Source organism: Mesocricetus auratus, unplaced genomic scaffold (assembly GCF_017639785.1).
Source record: "Mesocricetus auratus isolate SY011 unplaced genomic scaffold, BCM_Maur_2.0 Super-Scaffold_100007, whole genome shotgun sequence".
Taxonomy (NCBI): Eukaryota; Metazoa; Chordata; class Mammalia; order Rodentia; family Cricetidae; genus Mesocricetus; species Mesocricetus auratus.
In genome coordinates, this window is record NW_024429191.1 from 59,218,375 (window position 1) to 59,239,990 (window position 21,616).

At 43.7% G+C, this 21,616-nt stretch overlaps 2 long non-coding RNA genes across 2 annotated transcripts in view; one reads left to right on the forward strand and one right to left on the reverse strand.

Annotated features, from left to right (window-relative positions):
- Nucleotides 1-14,451: 14,451 nt before the first annotated feature.
- LOC110342187 lies at nt 14,452-19,619 on the forward strand. The gene is made up of 2 exons (XR_005878340.1): nt 14,452-16,766; nt 18,156-19,619. It is a non-coding gene; the product is annotated as an uncharacterized LOC110342187 (long non-coding RNA).
- Nucleotides 19,620-19,701: 82 nt separating this feature from the next.
- LOC121141427 overlaps nt 19,702-21,616 on the reverse strand; it is a 59,512-nt gene continuing 57,597 nt past the window's right edge. The window contains exon 3 of the long non-coding RNA XR_005878341.1: nt 19,702-20,161. This is a non-coding gene — a long non-coding RNA (uncharacterized LOC121141427). The remainder of the gene's footprint in view (nt 20,162-21,616) is intronic.

Sequence of the window (21,616 nt, forward strand, 5' to 3'; positions counted from 1 at the left end):
AGAAGACCATGCCCTAACCTTTTTCTTTTTTTTTTAATGGATTTTCAAGATAGGGTTTCTCTGTCTAACAGTCCTGGCTGTCCTGGAACTCACTTTGTAAACCAGACTGGCCTCGAACTCACTGAGATCTGCCTACCTTTGCTTCCGAGGTGCTGGGATTAAAGACTTGCGCCATCATTGCCTGAACATGTCCTAAACTGTTTGATAACCCCCCCCCACTACCTGACACCTTCCAAAGTAGCTATTGTACAGGGTTGTATGAAATTAATTCCACGGATTGTAGTGAGTTGTATGTGATTTCCAACCTAGAGACACACTGGGTAATCTTAAAACATAAACTATATTTTCATGGTGGAAATACATTGTAAGGGACATTATCCAGCACCTGCACCTCTCTGGGCCTGTGTCTCCGTTAGGACCATCTGTAGTGCAGAATCTATTAGGAAATCTAGAGGCCTCCAGGACCTGACTGGACTTCAGCTCTGTGACTGAATTTGAGATGAGTAAATTAGACTGAAGGACTTTGGCATGTTTCTGCTGCCAACAACCCACACCTGCCAAGAGAGGGAACAGTGCCTTGATCCTTTTCATGGAGCGCCTCTGCTGTCAGAGAGCCACCGGGATCCCTGGCACAGCAGAGGTAGCTGGACTGCAGTTTGGCTACCGTGTGTAGCTTTCTTTCTTCACGAGATGCTTGGACTTCATTGTGCTTGTTTGTAGAGGAAGAACTCTGGGATAGATACTTCCAAGGTAGGACTGTCCTGAACATGGGTCATTTGTGAGAGTGGACCAGGGCTACAGAGACTCTTGTACAGAGTGATTCATATCAGTGTACTTCAATATAAGCATGTCCTATCAGTAAGTGGATATGTGTGTATGTTCTGTACATGTGTTTTCCCTGAGTCCTGGGGTTATTGAAGATCAGGGTAAAATTCTAGGCCCTAGGAAGAGACATGGAAACCTTCAGAGTATAAGAACGTGCAGGAAATGGGAGCTACAAGCAGGGTGCTCTGTGGTTTAAAAATGGCTGAATTTGGAGAACATTATTATAGTCATTGTCATGAACAGGAACCTCAAATCTAAAATGTATGTACAATCTGTGCAAAGATATTCTTCACGTTCTTGTATGAAAACAGATTAGTCTGAAGTCTGGCATTGAGACCAATGAGTTTCTTTTGATGAACTCAGAACTATCGAGTGAGGCCCATTGTTGACAAACTCAAATCAGCTTCTAGATTCTGATGTAACTTTTTATGGGGCTGAGTTGTACAATAAAAAGAGAATACTGATTCACATGTTCAGGGGTAATTTGTTCCTTGTACAGTTTTATATCTAACCTTCTAGTGCCCAGCAGCATCCTTATTAGCCAACACTCACACAAATCAGAAATGGCAAGGAAGACTAAGTTTGTGCATGATAAACTAGAGCAGTTTATTTTACTATGAATCTCTTTCATGATAAAATGTTATGGTTTAAGATGCACTAAAAAATAAAATAAGAGTTTAAATCTCCAATAATGACATGCAGTGACATTCTGAATTTTCTGACTGACCACCTGAAAAAGACACAGTATCACTTACCTGCTAGAAATACATAAGCTGACTGTGGTTGGGAGGAAATATGAAGCAAACTCAGAGCAAGGAGCATCCCACAAAACAGTTGATCAGCACCCATTGGAAATATCAACGGTGTGAAAGACAGATGCCACACACTGGTCCAGATTACAGTTTGTAGTTTTGTTTTTGTATTAACTCTTTGGATCTTTGGGAGTCTGCCCCCCCAGCTCCCAACTTAATGCATGGAGACTTATTCTTGCTTATGAATGTCCAACCTTAACTTGGCTTGTTTCTAGCCAGCTTCTCTTAAATTATCCCATCTTCCTTTTGCTTCTGGACTTTTACCTCTCTTTATTCCTGTGTATCTTTTCTTTCCTTCTTATTCTGTGGCTGGCTGGCTGGCTGGCCCCTAGCATCCTCCTCTCCCTCCTTTTTTCGCTCTTCCCTCCTGTTTCTTCTCTCTTCTCTTCATTCTCTCTGCCTGGCAGTCCCACCTATTCCCTCTCCTGCCTAGTTTTTACCATTCAGCTTTTTGTTAGACCAATCAGGTGTTTTAGGCAGGCAAAGTAATATAGCTTCACAGAGTTAAACAAATGCACCATAAAATAATGCAACACATCTTTGCATCATTAAACAGATAGTCCACAGTATAAACAATTGTTTCACGACAACAGTTGACTTAAGAGACATCACAGCTGAAGGCAATGCATGGTCCTCAAACTAGAAGAAGGAAGCTGTAGGGAAAATGGATGCAATTAACTATATATTAGACATTGTCAGTGTTAGTATTCCTAAATTCAATTATTGCACTGAGACTTTGTAAGACAGTATCTTGTCCTAAACAGACATCTGTTAAAGTCTTTACTAATAAAAGATATGGTATCCCAAGCTGCTTGGCAAAGGGTTTTCAGAATGCCAACTTTTGGTCAGTGTGAAGACACAGTGTACAGTCCTGCTCAGGCTTTCTGTAACTACTAACCACAACACAGGGGTTGCTGGGTTATCAGTGAAGATCAAGTCTAGATTATCTGCTCTAGAATGTTTTCTCTCTTTCAGTTTCTGGTCTGTCTCACCCTCCTTTTATCTTCTTCTGCCAGAGCTCTGCATCCCAGCAAGACAATGGTTTTGTTGTTTTGTTTTGTTTTGTTTTCAGCATGAGTCTAACAAAACAGAAACAAGAGAGAGAAAAAAAGCCATGAAGAATATTTAAAGGAAGTTTTATAGTTATTCTATGAGCTTGAGTTATTATGGAACCAAAACAGTAACGAACAGTAGGAAATTTACATTGCAAATAAATTTCATTATATATTTGAAGGCTACAGAAATCATTTGGGTTCTGCCATAGAAAGTATTTCAAATGCACTGCCTTCCTTTTAATAGATAAGCCTGGATTTTAACTAAAAATGATAAATTAAAAACAGCATGTAGACTATCCATAGTTTTGCTTGTTTGTTTTGGTGTTTTGAAGCAGCGGCTCACTATGCAGCTGAAGCTAGTCTTGAACTCAAATTTGCGACAATTCTCCCAAGTGCTGGGCTTATAGTGCTAGGCCACGGTGCTAGTTAGTTTTCATTTGTTTATTTTTGTCAATTTGACACAAACTAGGATCATCTGGGAAAAGGAACCTCAGTTGAGAAAATACCTCTGTAGGCAAACCTGTGGGACAATTTCTTGACTAATGACGAGTGTAGGAGAGCCCAGCTCACTGAGGGTGGTGCCACCACTGGGCAGGTGGTCCTGGGTTACGGTATAAGAAAGCAAGCAGAGCAGGCAACGGGGAACAAGCCTGTAAAAAACACCCCTGTAGTCTCTGCTTAAGTTCCTGCCTTGAGTTCATTTCCTGCCTTGCCTTCCCTTCAACTGTAAGTTATAAAGTGAAATAAATCTTTCTCCCCCTAGTTGCCTGCAATTGTGATGTTTCATCACATCAATAGAAAGCAAGCTAAAACTGCCAGCACACCCAGCTTTATCCATAGTTCCTGAAGCCTAAATTTTAAAAGCAAAAGCACATCCCATTCTGGCTAGTTTTATGTCAACCTGACATACACTTGAATTAACGGAAAGGAGGGAACCTCATTGAGAAAATGCCTGGCTGTAGGGCATTTCTTTTTAGTGATTGATGGGGGAAGGCCCAGCCCATCGTGGATAGTGCTATCCCTGGACTGGTAGTTCTGCCTTCTATAAGAAAGCAGGCTGAGCAAGTCATGATGAGCAAGCCAGTGAGCAGCACTCCCCCATGGCCTCTGCATCAGCTCCAGATTCCTTCCCTGCTTGAGTCTCTGCCCCCAGTGCTTTTGAAGATGAAGCATTACATGGAACTGTGAGTGAAAGAAACCCTTTCCTCCCCAATTGCTTTTGGTCACAGCAATAGTAACCCTGACTAAAACACACACCTTCTCTGATGACACTGATGATTTTTTATCTACCTCTAGATTCTTTCTCCCCCTGCAACCTCTACCTCCTGATATTCTATGGGAGCAAATAAAAATGAATGGTGGGGGTCAATGCTGTACTCCCCCCCCAAAGTAATAAAAGGACTTTAACATGAAGACAGGCATGGTGGTGCACACTTTTATGTGTGGTGGCTTGGATGAAAATGGCCTCCATAGGCCCACAGGGAGTGGCCCTATTAGGAGGTATAGCCTTGTTGAAGGAAGTGTGTTCCTGAGGGTGGCTTTGAGGTTTCAGAAGCTCAAACCAGGCTCAGTGTCACTTGCTCCTTTTGCTGCCTGTCAATCCTGACACAGAACCCACTGCTCCCTCCCCAGTATCAGGTCTGCCTGCATGACACCATGCTTCCTACCACGATGATGATGGATTGAACCTCTTAACTGAAAGCCGGCTCAACTAAATGTTTTCCTTTTTAAGAGTTGCCATAGTCATGGTGTCTCCTTATAGCAATAAAAATCCTTAAGGCACCATGCTTTACTAAAATCTTGTGGGTTTTGTTTGTTGAGGTGACTGTATAAAACACATACACACAAAAAACAAAAACCAAAAAAACAAAATAAAAAAAACGGTTTTTTTGCTCAGATTGCCTCTTCTCGTCTGCCCCTAGAGGTGACTTCAAAATAGGAAGCCTTGTGCTAAGGGGAAGCTCACACTGGAAAAGGAAGAAGAATGTAGGGAAATTACCATCAGGATCCTGTGACTCACCAAACAGGACTGTCCCAACATCTTAGCCACACAAATATCAGGCCACAAGCAAGACAGAGTCACACAGAGGATGTGGATCTAGCCTGGAATTGCCTCTAGAATTGTTTCTACTTGTGATGCTTCTGAAGATAATCATCCAAATTCTTGAGGAATAAATCCTCCCCAACCCTGAACTCCACCCAACGGTGCCTGGGACCAGATCTCAGACCTTGCATATGGTAGGAGAGTACTCTACCACTGAGCTATACTCCCCAGCCCACATCTTTCTTAGCTGCCAAGAGTTTAATCACACTAGATAGGAGTTAACTCTCTAAGCATGTTCCCTAAGCTTCTTAGAAAGAGAACATGCTCTTCAAACCTTGTTTGGTGCTCAGTAGGTACATTAATTATCAAGTTAATTAATTAGCAAATAGATTTGTATGCATGAATTCTATCTCAAGGTCTTTTCTCTAAGCCTCCAGCCAGGCAATCACTAAGTCTCTAGCTCTTCTGGCCTTTGGAGGTATTCCTAGAACCAGTAGACTTGTCATTACGAGAGGAAAAACAATTTTACAGTCCATTCATGAGTTGACACTGCCTTTTGGTAAGATGTCTCCAGCTTTAAAGAGTATGAGAGGTGCTGGTAATGCCAGCACTTGGGAAGCAGGGGCAGGCTGATCTCTGTGAGTTCAAGGCCAGCCTGGTCTACAGAGCGAGTTCCAGGACAAGCTCCAAAGGCTACACAGAGAAACCCTGTCTCGAAAAACAAAAACAAACAAACAAACAAAAAAAGAGTGCAAGAGTCATTTAGGGACTTTGTCAAAATGCGGATTGTGATTGGCAAGTTTAGAATGGACTGATGTCTTTCTTATTTTCTTTCTTGGTTTCAGCAGGACTTCACTGTATTATCCTGGTTGGCCTGGGACACATGGAAATCCTTTTGCCTCACCCTCCTGAGTGCTGGGATCACATGCATGAACTACATGAGTTGTTTCTTCTACAGACCAAACATAGACACCCCATTAAGGAGTTGCTGTTGTTGAGAAAAATTTGAGAGACAAAGTGAAGGCCATCAAGGAAGAGCAGCAGGCCAGATCTTCTCTTGGTGACCTCTGACTCTGCCCCAATCTGAAATGGGAAGCTGTTGCCTTCCTTTTCTTCCTTTTTCAGAGTGAAGTTTAGATGGGAGATTATTTTTTTAAAGAAGGAAGAAAATCATTCCAACTCCGTTTTTCCTTCTGACAAAGTAGCAAGTAATTATTATTTGATCACATGTATATTTTTGTGATGTCCATGACTCCTGACTCCCAACTTCCTCCCTGAGGGGTAGAAAATAAAATTCCTCTTCCCCAACGTGAGTCAGAAAAACATCAATCTTCCACTAATCTGTCTTGGAGCAAAGAATACCTTTTCTGACTTCCTAGCTGATAGAATATGCTAAGATATGTACACTCTTAGACAGGTCCTACCCCAACTTGTGGCATAAGGAAAGGCCAAGAAAAATGGGGACACACCAGGCTTTGCTGGGTTTCTCCATCAGTCTATTAACATTGGGTTATGCCCTTTCTGTCCAGTTATATTTCTACAAGATTGTCCATGCTTTAATCATATCTGTGCAACAAACCCTCTATGAAAACCCAAATAGGCTTCAGGGATCTACTGGTTAGTTGAACACATGGCAGTTATCTATGCTCCTCCCACATACCCTTTGGTATTTGTATCCATACCCTTTTGTAGTTCAGTGTGTGTGTGTGTGTGTGTGTGTGTGTGTGTGTGTGTGTGTGTGTGTGATGTACATATCTGGCAAATGTGTTTCCATGAGTTGTGGGAGATAATCTAGCAAATGAAATCCAAGAAAGGCATTGAGGTGACTCTGGTTCCTAACATTCATTTGGAAACTTAGGGAATGAAGTGTCCACTGCTGCAGAACTACTTAAGGTAGCAGGGAGACAGCATCCACTGTCAGAAGTAATCTGTGATGTGAATGTATAATAAGAGAAACTAGGTCTGGATTCTATTATTATCATTATTATTATTAGTTTCAAAATTGATGTTTCAGGACTACTGTGACATCTAGTCTCCCCCAGATTCCTTTCTTTCCAACTTCATCTGTAATCTCTGTTAATTACAACTAGTGAGTTGAAGTGGTACCCATCACCTAGAGTTAAGACCATCAAATGAAGTTGGGGAGATGGCTAAGCTAATACAGTGCTTGCAATGCAAGCAAGAGGACCCGAGCTCAATCTCCTCCATCCATGTGAAAAGACAGTGGAGTAGTACACACTGTAGTTCCTGCTGTGGAGAGATATGGACAGGGGGAGCCCTGTGACTTGTTGACCAGCTAGTCTAGCTAAGTTAATGGCTTTAGGTTCGGTGAGAGATTCTTTTCCAAAAAAAAAATATGGTAGTAAATGATTGAGTAAGACACATGATGTCAACATCTGTCTTTAACACGTTCATGCATACAGGTGCACGTGCACCTGCATAAACACACGCAACTGCACACATATGTGTGCACACACAAGATCATGAAATGAGATGACATTCGAATGAAGTGTGACTCTGGCTTTTTCCAGTTTCATTCTTCACACTATCTGGAGGCAGAAACAATAAAAGACATAGTTGTATCTAAATTCTGACAACAGAACCCTAAAGAAATGAGGCAAGGGAAAAGTTTCAATTATTTAAAAGCTGGATCAGCAAATCCTAGGAAACCTCAGAGGCCATGTAACCCAATAGCACCTCCAGCATCTGAATCCCTTGTATAATCCACCACTCTGTCTAGGCCTATCTGTGCCACTCAGACTTCCCCTGTGCCCAGCAGGTGTCTCCACGTGAAAACACCCTAACATCATCATTACTCCACAGGCTCACACCTGCCCATGTGCCAACCAGCTCTCAACTGCCCAGTCGTCTCATCTTGTTACTCATTGATCCCTGTTTATGAGCTTGGTCTGTTCTTTAGGTCTGGTAAGTCATCAAGATAAGACCAGGTGACAGTGAGGCATAATCAAACTGGGGAGCCAAGGTCACCGCCAGAAAAACCTACTTTTCTCAAGTAGACCTCCCTCTTGGAGCTTCTAGCCAAGCTGTTTCATCTGTTTTTGTTTTTGTTTTGAGACAGGGTCAAACATAGCCCAGGCTGGCCTTGAACTTGCTCTATAGCTAAATATGATTTTGACCTCTTGATCTTTCTGCCTCCACTTTCCAAATGCTATGTTTACAGAGTTAGCATCATTTGTCTATTTCTTCCCCCAAGCCACTTTTTCAGCGTCTCAGTCTGACCTTGCTTGCCTCTTAATAATGTCACAGATACTCTCATAGTGTTCCCATCCTTTCTAATTCTCTAGTATCGAGCATTTCTAATATATCTGGTATTTCTAGTCCTCTTTATTGATCAGAATTAGCCCATAATAGCACTTTCTTCTTCTTTATGAAGGTGGTATTCAAGCATTAGGCACCCATGTGTAGGATAGGTCTTAAAGTTCTGAACTTTAATAGCACTCCAGAAGATTCTTCTGCAGGTGACCAGAGGCATGCTGTGGAGGAATGTTTATGTGGGAGTTCAAGTTTGAACTTTGCCACCTAATAGTTATACTGCCATAGGCTTATTAGCTCATTTCTATAAGCCCCAGTGCTTTCATTTTGAATAAACAGATGATAAAAATCCATCTTAGTGTGTCAGAACCACAAAACAAAGGGACATCTGTAAGATGCTTCATATAATTCCAGGCAGGTGGCCAATGCTAGTTAAATACAAGCTAGAATTGCTATTAGCATATTTATTCCTTTCTTTCCAGAACAGGGATGTTCTTAGATGACAATAATTTACTGCATGTCCTTTTAAACTAAAAAAGCATCTTATTTTATGTGTATGAGTGTTTTGCCTACATTTATGTACATATGAGCACTGTGTGAGTGCCTGGTACTCACAGAATAGGACACTGGGGGTCCAGCTAGTGCTCTTCACTGCTGAACCATCTTCTTCCTGCATGTCTTTTTGAGCAGGCTGGGCTTTCTGCTGCCTGTGAGTCTTCTTATCTCCCTTAGATGTTTCCCTGAGTGACTCTTGGTTCCTGGGGGACCTCCCACCTCTGCGACATGAAATCCTCCTTTCTTCCCTTCCCACATGTTCTCCATGTAATAGCACTCAATCAGTTCCCTACTTGCCTGGCCCTTCTCAGTTTCCCATTCAATGTGAAGATTGCCATCCCACAGAGCATTAAAGCCTCAGACCCAGCACAGCACAGGACACACGCTTCATAGCCTGGGGAGATGGCTCTTTTGGTGAAGTGCTTCTTACACAAGCAGGAGGACCTGAGTTCAGATCCCCAGTACCCATGTAAAAAGCTGGGTACAATAGTGTGGGGACAGAGACTAGCAGATCCTAGAGGCTTGCTGGCCTTCCAGTTGAACTGAGACAGCAGGCTCCGGGTTTAGCGAAAGACTCTGTCTTAAAAAAAAATAAGGAGAGGAGCCATAGAGAAAAATATCCAACATCAATCTCTGACCTCCATATATGTATACTCACAGGCAAACACATATTTATTCACACACAAAAATATAAGCTTCACAGCATTTTTAAAGAGATAATGAGAAATGAGGCTGATGGCGTGAGAGTAAGGATTGGCTAATAGGTGGGAGCCATACTTTCCATTTGTCAACCAGACAGTAGGGACTCGTTTTGGCCTTGCATAAAAGGGTTCAGGTTTTGCTGTTGTTGTCAGTTTAGGTGCTCTTTGGGATTTTTATTTATTTTACTTCAGGACTCTTCAAAAGAGTATCAAAGCAGTAATTCAGAAGAACTGAACCTATAGTGTGGACAAGTCACATTTGACATTTTCATCAATGAATAAGTATATGTAGCAACTATTTAGAGCACTCATGAGTACTCTTTAATAAGGGATCTTGGCCTTGAACTTCTTGGGTAGCTGAGGAACTTCCTGAGTGTTGACATTACAACACTGTGCTGGGAATCTGTAACTCTGGCCTCTGTATATGCTAAGCAAGCATGTGCCAGCTGCACTAGATCCACAGCCCTACAGGGGTCTCTTGGCATCTGTGGGGAGGGGGGATTATATAAATACTGACTCTATGGATGTTCAAATACCTTATATAACATGGTTTTCTGCTTGCATATAATCAAACACATTCTTCTACCTGCTTTAACATTTTTTTTAAAAGTTTTCACTTAATTTTAAGTGTAGGTGTGTGGGCTTGAGTGTATGGATGCCCACATGTGTGCAGGAGTCCTTGGAGATCAAAAGAGACATTGGTTCCCCAGAATTGGAGTTATGGTTATGAGCCTCTGTGTAGGTGCTGAGAACTGAGTTCAGGTCCTTTGAAAGTGTAGTAAGTCTTCTTACTACACTGAGCCATCTCTCCAGCCCCTCCCTTGTGTTTTAAGTCATCCCAAGACTATTTATGGTACCTCATACAGTATAAGTGGTGCAAAAGCAGTTGCTTCACTGTTATCTAGAGACTAATAATAGGAACCTATGTTTTTGGCATAGGTACAATCATTTTTTCTTAACACTTCCAATATGGGATTGGCTAAATCCATGCATGCAGAACCCACAGAAAATGAGGATCCTTTGTACTGGGGTGTGGACTATGGCATTCAGAGTTTAAAGGTAGTAGAGCAGAGAGCTAGAACTGTGAGGTTGGCTCTTCACTTATATGTTCCATGAGAGGGCTGAGTCTCTTCAGCCCTCTAAGCCTCATTCCTCCTCTGTAAAGTGAGAATAGTGATGATTCCTCACTTGCGGTGGTTGCTACGATAATTAAAGCAGATAAAGTATATAAAGCACTTAGCACATAGCCTGAGACATAGTTAGGTTTATAAACCCCAAGAATGGTGTTGTCAGTCCTGTTATTATCTGTCAGTCCCTCCATCATGGCTTTTATGGGGGCCGGGAAAAAGAACATTCTAGTCTTGTTGATCTTTTCTTTTGACACCACCTTTCTCTAATATTTTCTTAATCGGTTGGTTTATGTTACACCAATCACTTCCTTGTAGCTGGGGTGTTGCCCCAATTAAAGGGAATTCACTGCCTCTCTATCTACAGTTTCTCAGTGTTTCAGTCTTAAAGGTACAGTGATTTCCTGCTTTTCTAGTCAAGCTGGCCTCTCTGTGGAAGCTTAGAATGGCCAAGAAAGGTATCATGTTAGAGGCCCTGGGCGTGTTCTTGACTTTGACTCTTCTGATATGAGAGTTCTTCACAGACTGTACACCTCAGAAGTTACTAGAAGACAGTTTCTGTGAACTGGATCCATTGATGGCTGCTATCTGTTCCACTTGGCTTTTTTTCTGTTGGCAGCAGCCGCAAACACCTGAGTCCCTAGCATCTCTCTCTTCCGTCAATCAACAATCTGTAAGCTGATTCTTAAATGCTGTCTCCTTTGCCTGCAGCCCAGTGTGGGCTGGAACTTTGAAGCGTTGAATGTATCAGGCCTTCATCAAATGATGCTAGAACATTCCTTAGTTGGGTAGTAGGCATCTTCATTTCTTCCTCCTGCCCACTCAACCTTACCCCAGGGTATACCCATTGTGGAAAACAAAATAGGGCTGGCCTGGTAAAGTGGTTCACAACTGGGGGCAATTTTACCCTTCAAGGTTATGCTTGGGGACATTTCTGTTGTTATTATGAGATAAATGATGTGATTGGCATCTACTGAGTAGAGGGAATGGATATTGCCCAATATCCCATAGTACTCACAACCATCTCCCAGAACAAAGAGCCACCTCAGGCACTCCTTCCCCTTCAAGTGATGGGGAACTTCCAAAAATATAAAGAGATTAAATGAAAGATGGGCTAGAGTTTGATTTTTGAATTTTATTTCTTTATGGCCAGTAAAGTCGGATACTTACTTATACCACTGTATTATGGTCCAGGATTGAAGGGTTGGAAATGTAGCTCAGCAGTACAGCACTTACTGTATTTCCCCAGCTCCCAAAAACAAAACAAACAAAACCCAAAAACCTAACTGTTTTGTCTGACTCACAGACCAGTAATGTCATTTGGAATATGATACTTATAGGAGAAGAGAATGAAATGGAGAGCAGGAGGAAAGAAAGCATATGATAGACTGAGCAAGGTGTGTCTACCACAGCACTGTGGACATCTGGGGGCAAGGTAGCTTTTTGTTGTGTGGAATGGTTCTGTGCATTGTGAGGTACTAAAAGTATCTGTGTCCTCTACCCACTAGATACCGGTAGCATCGTCTCTCCTAGAATGACTACTGAAAATGGCCCCAGACATTGCCAAGTGTTTCTCAGAGGGCAAAATTGTCCCCAGTTATGAATCCCTATTTGGAGGTCTTCACAGGGCTTAAAAGGCTCTCTGTGCATTTCCAATACTTTTCCATGTGATAAGGAGTCTTGGCCTGCTTGTCACTGTGTGGGCCAGGTACACCTCATAATCTAAAGGGTTGGGTCCAAACCTGGGGTAGTGTCTCAGGGTGGTGTGAGAATTAAAAAAGATATTGGATAGACTGGTGTATTGAGTATCACTGTGTAACCCAAGTCTGCTGTGGGAACTTAGATGAAAATATATTAGGGAGGGCTTATTTTGGCTCAGTACAGGCCATGGTGTTACCAGTGACTCTAACAACTGTGGACATGGTGTTACCAGTGGCTCTAACTGTGGAGCTTGAGGCAGCTGGCCATATCATGTCCATCGTCAGGAAACAGAGGAGAAAGCTTCTGCTTGACTATCCTTCTCCTCTTCATTCAGTCCAGACCTCACGAACGGTCAGGATCGGTCTTCCCTCAGTTTAAACAGTTCTAGAGACGCCTTTCTAGACCTACTCAGAGATATGTTTCCATGGTGACTCTAAATACAGTAAGTCAAGTTGAAAATGGGAAACTGGGATGGTAAGATGACTCAATGGATAAAGCTGTTTCCTGCTAAGACGGATGATCTGAGTTCAAATCCCAGGACCCACATGGTAGAAGGAGAGAACTGATTGCTGAAAGTTGTCCTCTGATTCCCAACAAATAAATTAATGAGTGTGATGTTAAAAAAAATTTTTAAGGGGCTGTAGACATGCCTCAGTGGTTAAGAGCACTTAACAGCTCTTGCAGACGACCTGAATTCAGGCTCCAGCACTCACATGGTAGCTCATACTCCCCTGTAACTACAGTTCTTGGGTCCTGATAACTGCTTCTGGCCTCTGAGGGCTCCTGAATGCATGTGGTACGTATAAATTCACAAAGGTATACACACACACACACACACACACACACACACGTACACACACACTAAATACTTACATCTTTAAAATTTTTAAAGAAAATTAAAATTTAAAGATCTGTACAATTAAAACAGAGAGAATGAGAAATGAGATCTCTATGGCAAATTGCTCCCAATCCACCAGTATAAAGGAGGGTTGAGAAGTATTTCTATATGATTGTCATGATTGTCATGAGGGGCCCTTTGACTCTTACCTCCAGCCTTTTCTCACACACACACACACACATACACACACACACACACACATACACACACACGAAAAGAAAAAGAAGCAAAGGAAAGAAAAGAAACTGAGGTGAGAGGATGTAAGCCATCCTTACAACATAAGTCATACAGATCCCAGGAACAGAGTGTCATGAGTGGAAGAAGAGACATCATAAGGCTGAATGGGACACAGGTAAACCAGAGGTGGCACTTGGAGGGGGGTGCCGAAGGATGGACGGGGTTTGAAAGGTGGACTTGGGCACTGCTGTGGTAGGGATGTGAAGCATAGGGGCCCGTGGAGGGAGAAGAGTTTCCCACTTGGCTGCAGATCAAATCTCACAAGGAAGTAGTGGGAAAGAAAGCTGGCCAGGAAGTGAGAAACACTAAAGTGTTCACAAACATGAAGTCTACAGCGCAAAGTGCTTCTAAACAAAAACGGTATTCTCCACCTTCAGGGGTATTACATATTAACTCTGCTTCCATTTGTAAAAACCCAGGTATGGAAGTTGATGTAATTGGAGTTGGTCTGTTTCGTCACAAGACCTATCTTTCTCACCAGTTACACACTCTCCTTTCTCTCCTCCTCTTCCTTTTTACAAGAGACTGATAAGTGCAACTGTCTAGTTTCTTTATCATGCCCCATGGTTGTCCTTCTGGATGGCTTGAGTTGTTCCGGGCTTTCTGGAATCCAGAGTAGCCCTGAGTGCTGGGGACTGAGGTAACCCTGAGTTGTTCACTGTGGAAATGTCTGTGTCTCTGGATGGCTTGAGTTGTTCCGGGCTTTCTGGAATCCAGAGTAGCCCTGAGTGCTGGGGACTGAGGTAACCCTGAGTTGTTCACTGTGGAAATGTCTGTGTCTCTGGATGGCTTGAGTTGTTCTGGGCTTTCTGGAATCCAGAGTAGCCCTGAGTGCTGGGGACTGAGGTAACCCTGAGTTGTTCACTGTGGAAATGTCTGTGTCTTACCCTGTGCCACTTCTCTCCTAAAGCCACCCACCGTCAGTGGGTGTTCCTGGATCTTGGATGTGCCCGGCTGTCTGGATGATTGGCACCTGGACCAGGGGAGCCTGACGGCATTTGGACCATCTCTGAACAACTTAAGAAGGGCTGTCATCCACCAAAGATGTCCTTGCAGCAATCAATCAGAGCCTCTCAGAAGAGCTTTTGAGTAAATGATGGACAAAACAACAACACAAAAAACCCTTGGCTATGTCAAAGGGCTGGACTGGAGGACAAGTGTCTGGAAAAACACTTGGCAGTACTGAGTATTTACTGCTGCTTGCCTGGCCTCAGGTACCTGTGGCTAGCTTTTAACTTCTATTGTGAAATCATTTAGACACACCCATGTATAGTGTGTGTGTGTATGTGTGTGTGTGTTTTGTGCTCATCTGTGGCTTTTTAACTTCCTTGTTTCTCATCTGCTTTGAGGTGGCCCGCTGTGTTTTTGGAGTATACAGCTCAGCTGATAACATGGGGTCCTGCCGCCTCTCTCTAGATTTGGGGGTGGAAACTTGTGCCCTGGCCCAGTGGAGATGACTGGTGGGGTGTGGGGAGAAGAGCTTCAGTGGGTTGAATCCAGGCATGGGATCCAGGAAAGGAAACCACGTAGCCAGGCTTGCAGTGTGGTATAGTAAGGACTGCTGCTGTCTCTGTTGTGGCTTCGTCTTCCAGAACCCTTCCCCCCACCTTGCTTTTGGTCACACTCTTCCCTTTTACTGCACTTCAGTAGATAAGCTGCTGGAGCTCTTAGGAGTGCCAAGAGGGGCACCATTTAGACTCCTGGAGAAGAGGAAGGGTAGGTATGTAAACATCTCTACCATGACACATAGGGGATTATAAAAAGGGAAAGGAGGGTTTGCTCATAAACTCCTGGCATTGGTTGTCTAGGTCACACTTACATATAATAGCAATGTACACATTAAGTGTGGACAAATGTAAAAGCTGGTCCCAACTGTGGAAAAAGTAAAGCAATTATAATAACCGGCTAATGTGACGAATGTGTTACACAAAGAATAAATGGGATCGCATGGAATTCTTGGAAAGCCTAGCTAGGTGAGAAGAAAGAGAAGGTGCTGGGACTGAAAAGGGTGGAAGGAACTTACCGAGTAAAGCCTCGCTGCCAGGCAGTATGCCTTTTGGCTTCTTGAAGTAACCAAGTGAAGCCAGAGCAGTTGCTCTATCTAGCAAGGAGGAAGTGCAGTGGGAAGCAGGCTGGAGAAAAAGACCCAGAGCAGAGCCTTTAGGGTGTGGTCTTTTACCTGAATACAGAAAGGAACTGCTGAGGAATTTTACCCAGGGAACTGACATCTTTGGCTTTCTGGTTTGGTTTTGTATTTTAGTTGAATCATAACCTGTGGTAAAGTATATAGATATTCAACATCCCCAAAGGTTTATGCAGGAATACTCAGACTGAGAGATAGAATGTGTCCATCCCAGACTTGTTTTTCAGATCATTTGTTGCTGGGGTGTTGAGAGTAGATGACGCGAGTGAAGGGAAGGGAAGGTGAATCTGAATGTTCCCCATCTCTTTGGTGGAGTGAAGGGAAGGGAAGGTGAATCTGAATGTTCCCCATCTCTTTGGTGGAGTGAAGGGAAGGGAAGGTGAGTCTGAATGTTCCCCATCTCTTTGGTGGAGTGAAGGGAAGGGAAGGTGAATTTGAATGTTCCCCAACTCTTTGATAGAGTGGTGGTGCTGGCCTGGACCTGAGTAGAATCAGAGTAGGCAAAGGTCAATGAGAAAAGGGAAATAAATGGCTGGAGATAAAAGCAATTAGACTTGCTCTAGGTGTGCGTGGGAGGAGTGCAGGCAGAGGTACTGATTTCTAGGTGTGGAGTGTGAGCAGTGTGGCTGGCCATGGTCTCTGATACAGAGATAGAGCAGGTTAAATGAAGAACAGGCATTCCAGGAGAGGGAAGAATGGAACATTCCATTCTGGACCCATTAATTTTTAAACACTCATGAAAGATGCAGGTAGGGACATCACCTGGATAGGAGTGGGCCAAAGCTACACAGCCAAGAAGTACCTGCTTAGACGTAGAGATCAGCCGCATGGACTGTGTTGTCTAGGAAAATGGGGTGATGTGGGAAAGGGAAAACAAGCCAGGATTGGAACAAAAAGTTACAAATATTTAAAATCAGAGTGGACGAGTTGATGAAAGAAGTCTATTCACTGTTGCAACCAAAATGCCTGTCAGGAATAAAAGTGGAATGATTTATTTGTGTCCAGAGTTCCAGAAAGTACATTGTGGAGAAGGCATAGTGGAGTTTGAACTTGTGGGAGGCAGGAAGCAGAGAGCATGCCCAGACCCAGAGACCAAAAAGACTTCCTGCCTCTAAGGATCTACTTCTGCCAGTCAGGCCCTGACTTCCCAGTACTTCCACCTGGGGAACAGGCCATGAGCCTGTGGGGAACATTTTAGATTCAAACTTAACCAAGGTGGAAAAATCTAAGAATAGGAGGACATAAAAAAATTCCCATCTGGTGTGCATCAAGAATAGGAAGGAAAGAAGAAGGAGAAGGAGAAGGAGAAGGAGAAGGAGAAGGAGAAGGAGAAGGAGAAGGAGAAGGAGAAGGAGAAGGAGAAGAATATGTTCCTAACTGGTGTGAACAATGAAGGTATGTATAGAGAATGTTGAAAGAGGATATTTGTATCTGTTGCATCTGGTGATTCGGAGGTCATGGTGACCTTGAAAACTCACCTCAGTGAGTCAAGGTGAGTGGGGCTAACATCGTCCAGATGAGTAAATTGAAGAGAATAGGTACTTAGTAGAAACACATGCTTTGGCTGTCTTGAGATAAAAGAAGAGGGCCAGTGTGATGGCTCAGTGGGTAAAGGAGCTTTCTGCCAATCCTGACGACCTGAGTCCTATCTCCAGAAAACACAAAGTGGAATGAAAGATCTGAGTCTCCCAAATGGTCCTCTCATCTTCACACACGTCTTGACATACACATAACCCTGCACCTGAGTGCAGGCACGTGCACGGGGACACAGATTCACGCCTGCTGTACACACACTAAGTAAATGTTTAAAAATTTTTTAAGACGAAAAGGGACAGGCACTTGGTACTGAAAGGGATTGAAGACACAGGCAGGGAACTGGAGAGCCACTTGGCATAATAATAATAATAATAATAATAATAATAATAATAATAATAATAATAATGATAATGCAAATTGTTGTTTTAGGGGATCTCATATATCCCAGGTTGGTCTCAAACTTAGTAGGCTATGAAGGATGACTTTGAACTCCTGGTCCCCCTGCCTTTACCTCCCTAGAACTAGGGTTACAGGTGTGTGCCACAAAGCATGACTTGAATTTTTAACAAGAGATATAGTAGAGCTTGCTTTCGGTTGGTAACTCTCAAGCATGGAGGAGGATACTAGGCTAGAAGAAAACCTGAGGATCCAGGACTATGAGAAAGGAGGAGAGTGGAATCCAGAGTAGGAGGAGATAGGTAGATACATAGATACATAGATAGATACATAGATAGACACTAGATACATAGATGATAGATAGATAAGGACACACATACTAGTAGGAAGAGGTTGGTGGTGAGATGATGAGGAAGTTGTACATATTTTTTTGTTCATTTGTTTTTGTTTTTGAGACAAGGTCTCACATAATCCAGGCTGGCCTCATAATTTCTGTGTATGTCAGAATAGTAAAACTTTGGTTCCTCCTGCCTCTGCCTCCTGGATGCTGGGACAACAGGTGTAGGTTGGGTTATGCAGCACTGGGAATTAAGTCCAGGGCTCCAAGCATGAATGTTAGGCAAGTACTCTACTAGTTGAGCTACATCTCTCCCTTTTCTCTTGAATGAAACAAGTGAGCCTAACCCAGCAGCACGAGCTTTGAGGAACGGATGCAGAGTTGTTTAAACAAGCTTGACAGTGGGGGGTTGTCAAGGTGGCTCAGAGGGCAAAAGCACTTTCCATGCAAACCTGACAGCTTGAGTTCAGTCTCCAGAACTGCATGACTTTGGACATGGTCTCTTTCCTCTGCAGTGTTTGCCCTCTTACGGTGAGATGGGAGTAGAGACGGGGAATCACCTGGAAGCTGGAGGCCATTTAACCTGGAGTACTCAGAGCAGTAGAGACAAGAGAGAAGCTGCCTCGACAGTGTGGAAGGAGAGAACCAGTCTCTGAAAGTTGTCCTTTGACCTCTACACACATGATGTGACACCCCACCCATCACTGTTGCCACCACCACCACCACCACCAAGTTAAATTGAAACATAAGACAGTGAGACCTGGACATACATGGACAGATGACAGTCCAGTCATGAGTACCTGCCTGAGATTTGTAATCATAAATTGAAATTGAAGCCAGATCAGTGTGGCTTTCTCTACTGCATGCTGTGGTGCCAGTTGGAAGAGGCAGAGCATTAACTCTCTGTTGGACCATTTGACCCAGGCCTTCCAGAAAAGTCAGGGTATGAGGGGAGTAGGACTGTCACAAAGCTCACGGGAAGTACAGGAGCCACATGCCTTTCATCTGGGCCTCCATGGAGAACTTTTCGCTCTACAGCATGCTCTGGCATGAGCTGACAGCTGAGGTAGGGCACACACACCTGAGAAGCAGTGGTGACACCCAGTGACGGCTCCACGAAGTGCACCTTGTTGGATGTGGGCTGGGAGCCGCTCTCCAGGAGGCTGTTCTCTTTCTGCTCTATTCAGAAAGGCCTCAAGCTCTTCCAGTTATCTCTTGCAGGAGTCTGTGTCTGTGCCCTGGCATTCTCAGGAGTGGTGAAGCTTCTGTGGGGTGGGATAGCATGGAGCGCAGTGCAAAGACATCCAGAGTAATCTGGGGTTGTTCGCTCCAGAAGCCCAGCCATCTACTTCTCGGTTGGGTCCCTGTTAGCCAGGAACAGTTTTGCTTCCTGGATGCTGTGGCATTCTAAAGCCCTGCCCAGGTTCAGGCAAATGCTGGGCAGTGCATACATTCTTCTATTTCACAGCAATCCTGGGGGCATTTCCCTTTTGCCTGGCTCAAGAGTCGAGTGAGGACTGTCCTCTTCTCCATCACCTCCTAAGAGTGGTCTTCCCTCTAGTCCTAAAACATCATACTGTCCCCAGTTCTGTTTGTCCCAAGCACTAAAATCTGGTTTTGTCTACAGAGTCATGGGTCCTTCTTCAAGTCTGTTACCTGTTTGTTGCCTGGCACAAGTCCTGAGTTGGACTTTCAGGCTAAGGAGCTGGCTACCCCTTAGTTAGAGGCTATTCTTGAAAAAATAAGAATAAAAAAATTTGGGACTGGAGAGATGGCTCAACACTTAAGAGCATTTATAGATCTTTCAGAGGATTCCAGTCCAGTTCCCAGCACACACATGGTGGCTTCACAACCATCCGTGACTCCAGTTCAGGAGGACCCGATGACCTCTTCCTATCTCTGCGAGCACCAAACAAGAATGTGGCGTACTTACATACATGCGAGCAAAACATGTAAAATAAAATACATCTTTAAAATAATTTATTTTACTATTTTTTATTTTACTATTTTTAATTGTGTGTGTACATGTGTGAGAGGAAATGTGTGTGTATGTGTGCATGCATGATCATGTGTGTGTGCACACACACACATGAGAGAAAGAGAGAGAGAGGGGGGGGAGGAGAGAGGGCAAATGGCAAATGCCTGGTACTAGAGCCGACTGCCTGATGTGTGTGATGAGAGGATCAACATGGTGGAGCTCCCTTTGCAACGCCTTTTGAACCCCACACTTTTTGCTGTTCTGATATATATATCATAAGATTGACGGAGAAAGAGAAACTCCATAGCAGTGTGTTTGCAGAGGCAAAGTGGCAGTTGGTGTTCTCCTAAGACTGGGAGAACACTGAAAGGGAGGTTATGGGAGAGACACATCAGCCATAAGACAGGCGGAATTGGCTTCACAGCCCAACTCTTCAGTTGCTGGCTGTGGCTCCTGCAGCATGCCCTGGTCCTCTCAGGCACTCAGTGTCTCCGAAGGATTAATCCCTCCCTCAAGACAATTGAGGTTCCATGTATGAAGCACCTGAAACAGAGTAGGCACTCAGTAAATGCTATCCTGAAAATTCACTGATTTGGGTCATGCAAAATGATGTGTCAGGGAAATTAATTATGAGCCAGGCTGTGCTGTAATAGAGACTTTGTAGAAATTCTGTGATTATTATAATCACGCCTTAAAATAGACCATTATTCTTCCTGACTTGACATAGGAAACTAGGACTTGAGAAGCTACTTTACAGCTAGTAAGTAGTTACACTGGAACTTGAATGATGATGGTATCTAGCACTTAGCTTGACATACATATACAACACCAGGGCTGCCTCAGTTGGTAGAGCTTGACCTGTGTGAAGCCCTGGCTTTGATCTGAAGCACTGTATAAACTGGGTGTGGTGACTCTTGCCTATAATCTCCGTACTGGGAGGTGAAGATAGTGAGGTCCAGAACTGGAGGTTTTTGGGTACCTAGGGAGTTTAAGACTCTGGACACACGCAAACCTACAAACCATACCCAAAAGTGGCAGCAATTACAATTACTGTGTTGCTGGTGGGCCAAAAAGAACCAGATATGCAAATGACTTAATTAAAGTATTCAATTCATCCTTAAACCAACTTCATGTGCATTAAATAAAATATGGGATGTTATGTCCCTTTATACACATCTAGCTGTGTATTTAAAGCAAGAGAGGTTTCCATTTGCTCTGAAGTGGGATGTGGCACAAATCTAGAACACGCAGGAGAGGAAGGCTGTGCAATCTGTCTGTAGAATGCTTACAGCAGTCTTTTGAAAGTTTTAAGAATCTTTGCCAAGAGTGTATCTTTCACCCTCCCAATTGCTGTAGTACAAATGACCTAATGACTTCAGGGGAAATCCCTGGAGAGGGTCTCTATGCCTTTTGACCCAGCCATGTTAACTGAGAGGAAATGCAAACTTGACCTGTAGCCCAGTGGGGACCCTGGCTAGCCTGCCTGCTAGTGCTTAGCCTCCCTATCAGCTTTTCTGGTCTCCTCTGCTTCCTGGTCCGCTGCACTTAAGCCAGCTCTAGCAGTTGTTTGCTTGTGAGGTTATGCTTGCTGGCTTCGCTCCTGCAAGGTCTCAGAGAAGGCCTGATCCGTGTGTATACACAAGCCCCACCCTGACTGCTGTGGCTCTCCTTGGAAAGCCATTTGACAGTCCATAAAGGGCCCAGACACAGAAAACAAATGGACAATGAGTCCAACCAGAGATTTTAAGTTGTGCCCCTTTAATTCAGGCTAGCCTTCCTGCTCTGTTCAGTGCTAGTGCCTCAATGTGCCCAAGAGTTTCCTGGGCACTTATTCCTCCTGCCTTCCCCTGGGCAGGTGCAGGTACATAGTTCAGCAGGCCTTCTAGATTGATGTGGGTCTTAAGTTCCTTCTCCTACTGGACTGTGATAGTGACAGTGGCTCAGCTATACATTCATTTTTTGCACAAGTACTTATCTGGGCACCAGCAAGTGCCAGGC